The following is a 9,323-nucleotide window of genomic DNA, read 5'->3' on the forward strand; positions in this document are numbered from 1 at the left end:
CAGGTGCCACTGTGCAGGGTCTCTGAGGAGCTGCTGCCAGGGGCTCTGCCCAGCTTTGGGTCCTCCTACACCCTGTGAGCCAGACCGAGGCTGTGTGGCTCACAGCGGGTGCAGTGATTATATTGTCTCCTGTAATTCAGACCAAGCCACCGACCCCCACCCCACGCCACCAAGTGAGTCTCCTGGGTGCTCTGGTCAGGCTTGCAGACGGTGCTCCAATCCTGGCCTCTCTGCGAGGGGCGGCGGAAGTCCTGGTGGGTCAGGGTCTCCCTGTGGGTCAGAGGGGGAGTGGAGGTCAGCAGCCGAGTGAGTCAGGGACCCCTGCTCACACTCCAGGGTCACGGCAATGCACCCTCCTGTTGACCCCACACTTAGTGACCATGCACCACCGACCTCTGCTACAGGGCCAGCAGGGTAGTGGGGGAGGGAAGGGGGGGCTGTTCAACCAAACAAAGCTCCCAGCTGGCCTAGAGGAGGAGCAGCCACCCTATGCCTCCGTGCCAGGGCCACCCACGTGTGTCATAGTGGCGCTGTGCTCTGAAAGGTGTCCAAGGTCTCCGTTTGGGAAGCCGATCACCCTTTCTACTGAGGTGCCTTGGCCTCTCCATTGGCACCATCTGGGGGCTGCTGGCTGTGGAACTGGGGACAAACCTCCAATAGGGGAGCTACAGGTTGCTGGAAGGTGATAAAGCTAGGGGCGAGCAGAGCAAGGGAGGGGACTAAGTGGCCAAGGCCATAGGGACCCCTAGGACCGGGCATAGCAGAGACACACTGAGCTGAGAGGCTTACTGGCAAGTGGGGGCCTGTGGGATGCTAGAGGAGTTTACCGACGTGGGAGCCAGGGCCTAACACCAGGAGAATGGAGTGTGTGTGTCGAATGGCTCCCTGCTGGTGTGTCTGCTAGCAGCCCTGGACCAGGAGCATGGAGAGGCCACGGACTTCTGCCATCAGTCTTCCCCGACCGCATTGCCTCTGAGTTGGGCTTGCTTGGGCTTCTGGCTCTCCACCGCCGACTGTGTTCTCCCCAACACTGCAGGCTGATCGCGTCACCCCTGCTTTCTCCTGCGCTTGGCGGGCAACTTGGTGTGCCGGCTGTCGGCTGCTGTCGAAGCAACGTACAGCACAGCAGTGGGAACACTGCCCAGCCCTGCGCCGTCCCGCATGGTTCTTAGGTTGAACATGTTGCTGCAGCCACGGTGTCTGTCCATCTTGTTCAGGGCCTTCCATTTTTCGCCACCCCTCTGCTTTACCAAGCATGATGCCCTTCTGCAGGCACTGACCTCCCCTGAGGACACGTGAGACCGAATCTCCCGCCCTCCTTGCCCCTGGGAAGCACCTGGCTATCCTTCCTCCAAGACAGATCTGTTTGTCCTGCCGGCCATCCACGGCGCCCCCAGTGTCCTTCACACGCGCAGTTAGGGTGGGTGTGCTAGTGAGGGTGGGCGTGCTAGTGAGGGTGGGTGTGCCAGTGAGGGTGGGTGAGAGCCCAGGATGGAGAACGCTGAGAGGCCACCCAGTGGGAGGAGCTCCAGCAGCGGATGGAGGACCCCTTTAGGGCAGTGACAGGGGTGGACGCAGGATGAAAGAATCACAGTCTACCCTCTCTGGGTTGAACTACACACCCCAGAATGCACACCCAGGCCCCGACTCTGAGAAAACAAGTGAGGGGCCGGCTCTGACCTTCTCGGACATCCCTGCTCAGGATACAAGGGTAAACTGAACCTCCAGGTGACAGCCTGCCCTCCAGACCCTTCGGACAGCAGAGCCGGCCCCGTGGCAGTGACTCTGCTTGTTTCGGATTTGACATCAACCACGCCTCCCACAGTGCTCAGCTTCTCTGCTGGGCTCCACAGCTCCCTACTGCAGCCACTTGGAACACACAGACAGAACGCACGTTACGAGGGTTTGTCAGGGAAGTTAGCGGTCACGACCGGCCAGGGCCAGAAAGCCGTAAGGATGCAGTTGTGTGTGGGCCCATGGCAACACCACTCCTCGGGCAGCAGACAAGTCTCTCTCGGTCATCTTCAGCCTCTCAGCCACGCGGTCGCTTGGCCTCTGCCTCGGTGGCTCTTGGCAGGAAGTCCCTTTGTCCCTGTGCCTCAGCGCCCCATCTTCTCGGCATGGCTCCTCTGTGCTGCCTCGTGGTCTCCGTGCTTGGGCCTGTGGTCTTGGCCTGGCACCTTTGCCCTGCCCTGTGGTCTCCATCCACACACAGCCTCTGGTGCCCCTGGTCTCAGCCTCCACCAGTGTGGACACAGATCTCAGATAAGCTTTGTTAGGTAGCAAGATAGGGGGCTGTACCTCTCCATGCCTGGGGGCCCCCCCACAGGAGGTTGGAAGTTGATAAAGGCTAAAGGCCATGTGTCAATTCAGGCCCCAAACCAAGGGTGGGGGTGGGGATGGGGGGGCGGTACACCTAGGTGGATGGTACACCTGGATTGGCCCAATCTAGGTCAGGTGGGCTTAATTCAGCCAATGGGGTCAACCAGTACCTTCAACCACACCTTCTGGCAGAAAGCCCTAAAAACTGGAACCTGGAGACCAGGGCCCTCTTTACCCACTGCTGTTCTGCCTTCCAGTTGGCTGTGCTGCGGTCCTCGCTCGCTTGCCAGCTCTCGCTCTCATTCTCGAGCTCTCTCGGGCCTCAGGTCCCCACGTGCGTGGGTTTACAGTGTCACGAGGGGGCTTGTGTTCAGTTTACCGCAATGCTGGAAGTGTCAGTCCTTTCGAAAAACCCACTTGGATCACAAACCGGGCTTGGGCGTGAATTCCCATCTCGTGCGCAGCAAGGACCGAGGCATTTCCCACCTAGAAACCTAACAGCCGTCCTTCAGATGGTCCCCACAGGGATGGGATGTCACTCATCAAGTAAATAAGGCACCTGGCACACTTGTGGGGGGGCATGCAAGTGAGGTGTGTGGGACCCTATTGAGAAGATTGGTGAGTCTGCCCCCCCCCCCAGGCAGGAGGGGACCAGTCTGATCCTGAAAGAGGAATAGCAGGGAGACCACTGGTCCTGGGGTCCCTGTGAGGGTGAGCTCCAAGACCTAGGTGACAGAGTGGGACCCTAATGCTAGAAATGGTGAGCCATGGCAGTGGAGACACAGTGGCTGGACACAGCAGAACCAGGAGGCCGGCACTCAAGCAAGGAGCAGGGCCCCAGAGAAGGGCAATTACCAAGTGAACCTCCGTCCCCAAAGCAGGCAGTTCCAAAGCGGCTGTTCCGGAGAAAGACGGGGTTCTCTACCCCCGGGTGCAGTTGAGGTCTCCGAAACTCACAGGGGCAGTTCTGCCCTGTCCTGTAGGGTCGCTCTGAGTTGGCATCCACTCGGTGCAGAGTGTTTGAATGTTTGAGCCAACAACCAAGCAAGGGAGCTGTGTGACTGTTGGGAACATTGCTGGTGGCAGGAGGTCCCCTGAGCTCCTAACAGAGGAGCTGAAGGGTGCGGGAGCTTGCCCAAGCAGGGCAGAGGCCAAGCCTAGGGGCTGTGGGCCTGGGCTCACAGAGAGCCGCGCATGACCTGTGGGCCAGGCTGGGAGAATACATCCGCCGGATCAGAAAAACTGTCTCCTAAGCCACTTCCTGGTCCTGAATCATCGTGTGTTACTTCCCTCATGAGCCCCATACCCGTGAGCTTGGTCTGTGAGCTCTGTGTGGTCCCTGCACGGCAGCAGAGGTGCCAGAGCGACCATGTGGGAGGAACCCCAACAAGATGGGAAGGAGCAGGCAGGTTGCACCTCACCTCCCAGGAATTGGCCTCGGGCTGCTGACCTGGGGTGAAGTCATAGGAGGTCACACGCCTCCACACACCATTGTTTCCACAGTTCCTGTGGCTCACCAAACTCCCAAAGGCCCCGGGAGTGTGGACTCCCCTCCCCCCGGGTGGCCCCAGAGCACAGGCTGGCCCTTGTGTCCTGGTGCCTGTGTCGCCGCACTACCCCTGGCACAGTGCCCACCCCCAGACAGAGGGGCCTCAGGCCTTGGTTGCACCCCCACTCCCAGGAAGCAAAGGGCCTGGGCTGTATCCTACAGGCTGGTGACTCCTGGTCAAAGGTCTCCCTGCTCAAGGACCCGTCGCCTGGTCGGTACCGCCCCTGCCTGCCTCTTGCTCATGACTCCTCCGCACCATGCCGGGGCTGGGGCTGGGGGAGACTGGTTTCCCAGTTTACCTCCGAGCCCCCGTGGAGAGATGCTGAGAAAAGTCAGCTGTGGGTGGAGCGGCCACATCCATGCAAATGGCCACAGCTCTGTTGGGGTTGTGAGCTCTCACCCACAGCGGCCCCAGTGCACCAGAAGAAAACACCGCCTGGTCCCGCGCGGGCCTCACACGTGTCCCTGCGCCTAAGCCCGTGGTGGCAGCCACGATGTCCGTCTGTCTCCGCGCGGGCCTTCCTCTTTCTCACTGCCCCTCCACTTGACTAAGCATGACGTCGTCCTCCAGGGACTGGTCTCTCCTGACAACACGTCCAAAGCACGTGAGGTGAAGCCTCACCATCCTCGTCTCTTGTGCTCTGGCTGTGCTGTCAGCAGGTGTCATGGGGTCGGTTCCGACGCATAGCGACCCCGGGCACAACAGAAGGGAACACTGCCCAGTCCTGCACCGCCCTCGCCCTTGTCCCTGCACCTGAGCCCATGGCTGCGGTCACGTGTCCATCCAGCTCGTGGAGGGCCTTCCGTTGACCAAGTATGATGTCGTATTTCGGGGACTGGCCTCTACTGTCAACCTGTCCAGGTACATGAAGTCTCGACACCTTTGCCTCTAGGGAGCACTCTGGCATGCCGCTTCCGAATCTTTGTCCTGTTGACGGTCCAGGGTCCTTCCTGCCCATGGTCCACTGGCATCCACCCCCCACCCCCCGGTTGGTTTCTGAGATATCAATCTTCCCAGGGCAGATGGCCTCCCCTCTCTCCCAAGCGTGACGGGTGGTTCAAACCACTGACCGAGTGACTAGCAGATGTTGTGGTTCCTCATCAAATCTTCAGGGAGAAACAGCATCACAGGGCTCTGGGGGGGGGGGGGCGGTCAGGAGAGGCTGCCTCCCATGAAGGACATCATGGTGGTAGAGTGGAGGGGCTACAGAAAGGAGGAAAGCTCTGGGCAAGATGGAGGGACACCGTGGCTGCAACGAGGGGCTTCAACACAACCAAGGTGGTGAGGAGGGTGCAGGGCCGGGAAGTGTTTTGTGCTCTTGGGTGTGTGTATCCCTCTGAAGGGACTGGGTGTCCTCCACTGTCCCTGACCAGCGTGGGACACAGTCAGTGGCAGAGACAGAGAGACAGCTTGGGGACTCAGACTCCAAAACGCACTGCCACTCAGTGGGTGCTGCCAGCTCGTAGCAAGCATACAGGACAGAGTAGCACTGCCCCTGGGGCTTCCAAAGGCGACTTGCAGGAGTCCGGGGCCTCCTCTGTCCCCCAGGAGCAGCTGGTGGGCTGGGACTGCTGGCCTTCGGATGTGCTCAATGCACAAGACATTGAGTGGCTAGGACTCCCAACTCAGGACTAGGGAGGCCTAAAGCCGGAGTCCTGGGAGAGCATGGGGAACCAGGAAGCCCCCCCACCCCACGCCCAGCGTCTCTTAAAGTCAGCATTTCACTTCCGGCCATTGTGATGGGTGGGGACCCCCTCCCCGAAACCAGCCAGCAGCCTGGAGTCAGCTGATGTCAGAGAGCGCCCAGGGCATCTGCTCTGTGGCGGCTTCCACTGTTTCCTCTTCCTGTAGGGCACAGAGGGGGGGGGCTGCCCCTCCCTCCTTTTGTACTCAGCTAAGTGGCTTCCTGCTTGTAAGCAGAATCCCCTCTATCCCCACAGCTGCTGCGTCCACGCTGACCTACGGCCTAGCCACAGCCCCGACTGGCCCCGTGGCTTTCTGAGGCTGTAACTCTTTCCAGGACCAGACGGCCTTGTTTTTCTCCCACGGAGCAGCTGGCCATTTCAGACTGCTGACCTTGTGGCTAAGAGCCCATCGCGCGGCCGCCACGCCACCACTCCCTGTGCAGTTTGAAACCAACAGCGCCATGCCAGAGAGAGGCCTGGGGGCTTCTCCCAATCCCCTGGAGAGTTCCGGGCTCAGACCCCGCGGGGGCTACTCCACCCTGGTCGGCGGGGACTCAGTGGTCGTGAGTTTGGAGGCCCTCTGAGCTCTGGTCATTTTCCCATGAGACTCATATCCGATAAAAGATTTGGGTCCAAAACTATTCTTAAACTTGCCTATCAAAGAACACACGAGCTTCGTGTTGTTTTTAAAGGCAGAAGTTCTGAACGGACACTTCCCAAGAAGACAGACGGCGGGCACAAGTCGTCACCAAACAGGACGCTGAGCACCAAAGACGCCACTCGCCATTTCCGCGCTGCTGTCCCACTCGCAGTGGCCCGCAGGACAGGGTGGACCTGCCCCTGTGGGTTTCCGAGACTGTTAATCTTTACAGAAGGTGAAGACATCATCTTCCCGGGAACGGCTGGGAGCGGCAGACTGCTGGACCCCTGTGCCCCTAGGTCTCCCCATTATGCCATTATGTCATTAAGGTCTCCTCATTATGTCATTAAGGAAATGCAACTCACTCTTGAGCTGGCACCACACCCCCATGAGAATGGTCCCCAACCGGGACCTCAGCTGCGGATGGCGATCCCAAGCAGCAGGAGGTGGTGTGGCTGTGAGGTGCTGCCCAGTCAGTCCCGACCCCCAGCAACCCTCCCCCCACAAGCCGATCCTGCGGCATCCTCACAGCTGTTCCTATGAGTCAGCCCGGGTCTGTCCATCTCTCGAAGCGCCTTCTCCTTTCTCGCTGCCAACATCCGTGAGACTTTCCACCATCCTGACCTCAATGGGGCACTCTGGTTGTACTCCTTCCAGGACACATGTGCTTGTTCTGTCAGCTGCGTCAGCCCTGCTGCGGGAGCCCTGCCTGGTGGCACGGTGGTGGCAAGCTGAGCGGCGCACTGCAAGGTCTGCTGTGTGAGACCCCCGGGTCTTGGTGGGAGAAAGATGAGGCTTCCTGCCTCTGTAAGGAGGTGCAGCCCTGGGTGCCCAAGGGGCAGTTCTGCTTTGCCTTTAGGGTCACTGTGAGTCTCGTTCAACTTGACGGCCCTGAGGGTGGTTTGCTGTGTGAAGCCATTGAGGTGACTTGAACCCACAGAGGTGGGAGGTAGGAGACGAGAGAGCCCGCAGGCCAAGGGAGGGAAAAGGGCCTGGTGGCAGGAAGCAGTGTGAGTGGCAGGGCTTCTGGAGGGGGGATGTCACTGCCATCTCATCATAACCCTGCAGCCATCAGACCCTGAGGCTGATTCCAAACTCTGACATCATCAAACCCAAGACTGTTTGCTTGTAGGTCTTGGCCTGCCCACTTCCCTGTCCCTGCTCTGGCAAGACCCAGCCGAGGGGAGAGCACGGAGCAGCCTTGTGATTGGACAGGAGAAACAGGACCAGGCCTGGGATTGGTCCATTAGCAACCCAGAGATGCAGCTGATGAAAACCCAGACACAAGTCCTGCGGGGACTGCTCACTGGGGTCCCCACCTGTTGCTGCCTCCACAGCGTGTCTTTCCTTTCCCAACGCGCCACTCCCTGCTGGCCACTTTGTGGTCTCTGAGTCCGGTCCTCAGGTTGAGAGATCAAGAGCCCCTGGACACATCAGAGCAATTGCAACACGGGAACTCAGGGAGACAGTGGGGTCCAGCCGGCCAGCCAGCTCCGAGATCTTCACCCCCAAAGGGCGGATACTTCCAGCTGAGGGAACACCACGCAGTCCCGTGCGTGATCCATACAACCATGCATGTCACACATGAGCTACAGACAGATAGTCTTCCAAAGAAATGGCCCCACTGTGAGGCCAGTGTTCAAGCCCACCAGCTGCTCCACAGAAGAAAGATGATCCTGTGTGGGTTGGAATCTGCTTGAAGGCACGGGGTGGGTCAGTTGTGGTCACGGCGTTTCCGAGCAGCAAGGGGAGGGGAAAACTGCAGAAGGGGTGGCAGGAGGAAGGCAGGGCATTTCCAGGGCACGGGCACTTTTGTGGGACACCAACCTGGTGGCCACATGACCGTGTGAGTTTTTCAAAACTCACAGGACAGAGCACCGCAGGACAAGCCCAGGTGGACTGGGGTTAGCAACAATGTATCAATATTGCTTCATGCACTGTAACAAATGTGCCACCGGAATGCCAGATGGCAACAATGGAAGCTGTGTGTGGTGTGTGTGTATTATTATCTGTGTGTGTGTTTCTGTATGTTTTGTGTGTCTGTGTAGGTGTGTGTGTGTAGGTGTGTGTGTGTAGGTGTGTCTGTGTAGGTGTGTGTGTGTGTAGGTGTGTGTGTGGGGGGGGTGGGGTGGTGGTGAGGGCATCTCAGCAGGATGCTATAGCTTTCCACCGACCCAAAACGTTGCTGCAAACAAGCTTGTTAGTAACAATGTTCACCCCCAAATCTCCAGGACCCCCTAAGATGACCTCTTTATCAAGGCACTCTGAGTGAGACACCATTTTGACCTTGATCTTAGTCTCTGTCTACCTGTCTGCATCTCTACCTGTTGTGCTCACCTGTCAGCTCCTTGTCTTTCGTGGGAAACCAGCACCGAAGGAAATAAGACTGGGACTGACACGGAGGGAATCTGGAAGACGAGTAGTCCGTGGCTGGAAGACCGCCACTCTGGTGGTTGGAGATATGGTCCAAGTACATTTCCCTGCGGCAGTCTAACATTTCCACAGTTTCTCCCTTAAAGCTGTGCTGCCTTAAAGTGAGCACGTGGTTGACTGTCTCCCCATAGAAGCAGATGCTCCTGTTTGCTCGATCTCTTCCCGTCATGCCATACAGCCTCTCTCATACCTTCCCCCAGTAGCAGATGGACATAGGGGGACTTTATCCCCCAAGCCTGGATCCTAAATACTTGCCAAAAAAGCCTGAGTTTTTGGCTTGGCTATATTCATTTGGTCATTAAATTTGCCTTGACAGATTTCAATGTATAGAAAATAACCATGTAGCTACTACGCCTCTTTTGAATTTAATATATAAAACACAAGGGGGAATTGTGGGAAACAGGGGATTTCTCCCAAGTTGTTTCTCCCAAATATATTCCAAACTTAGCTACTTGCTACACATGGCAGATGACTATACACTAGGAGGTTAACAGGAGTAGATCAGGGGTTATTCGCACTAAGTGTTATCAGCCATCCAGAGCAAGCAGACACCACTGTTGATCCCACAACAAGTAGGGCCCACTCCCTTCTGATAAGGATAGTCCTTGTCTGTTTCCTTGTAGGAGATCCCAGAGAGGTCAGGCCCACCCAAGGGTGACCAAGGTTAGGCTGCCATCGTGAATCTAGGGTCCG

The sequence above is a fragment of the Tenrec ecaudatus genome, chromosome 4, assembly GCF_050624435.1.
Source record: "Tenrec ecaudatus isolate mTenEca1 chromosome 4, mTenEca1.hap1, whole genome shotgun sequence".
In the NCBI taxonomy this organism is placed as follows: domain Eukaryota; kingdom Metazoa; phylum Chordata; class Mammalia; order Afrosoricida; family Tenrecidae; genus Tenrec; species Tenrec ecaudatus.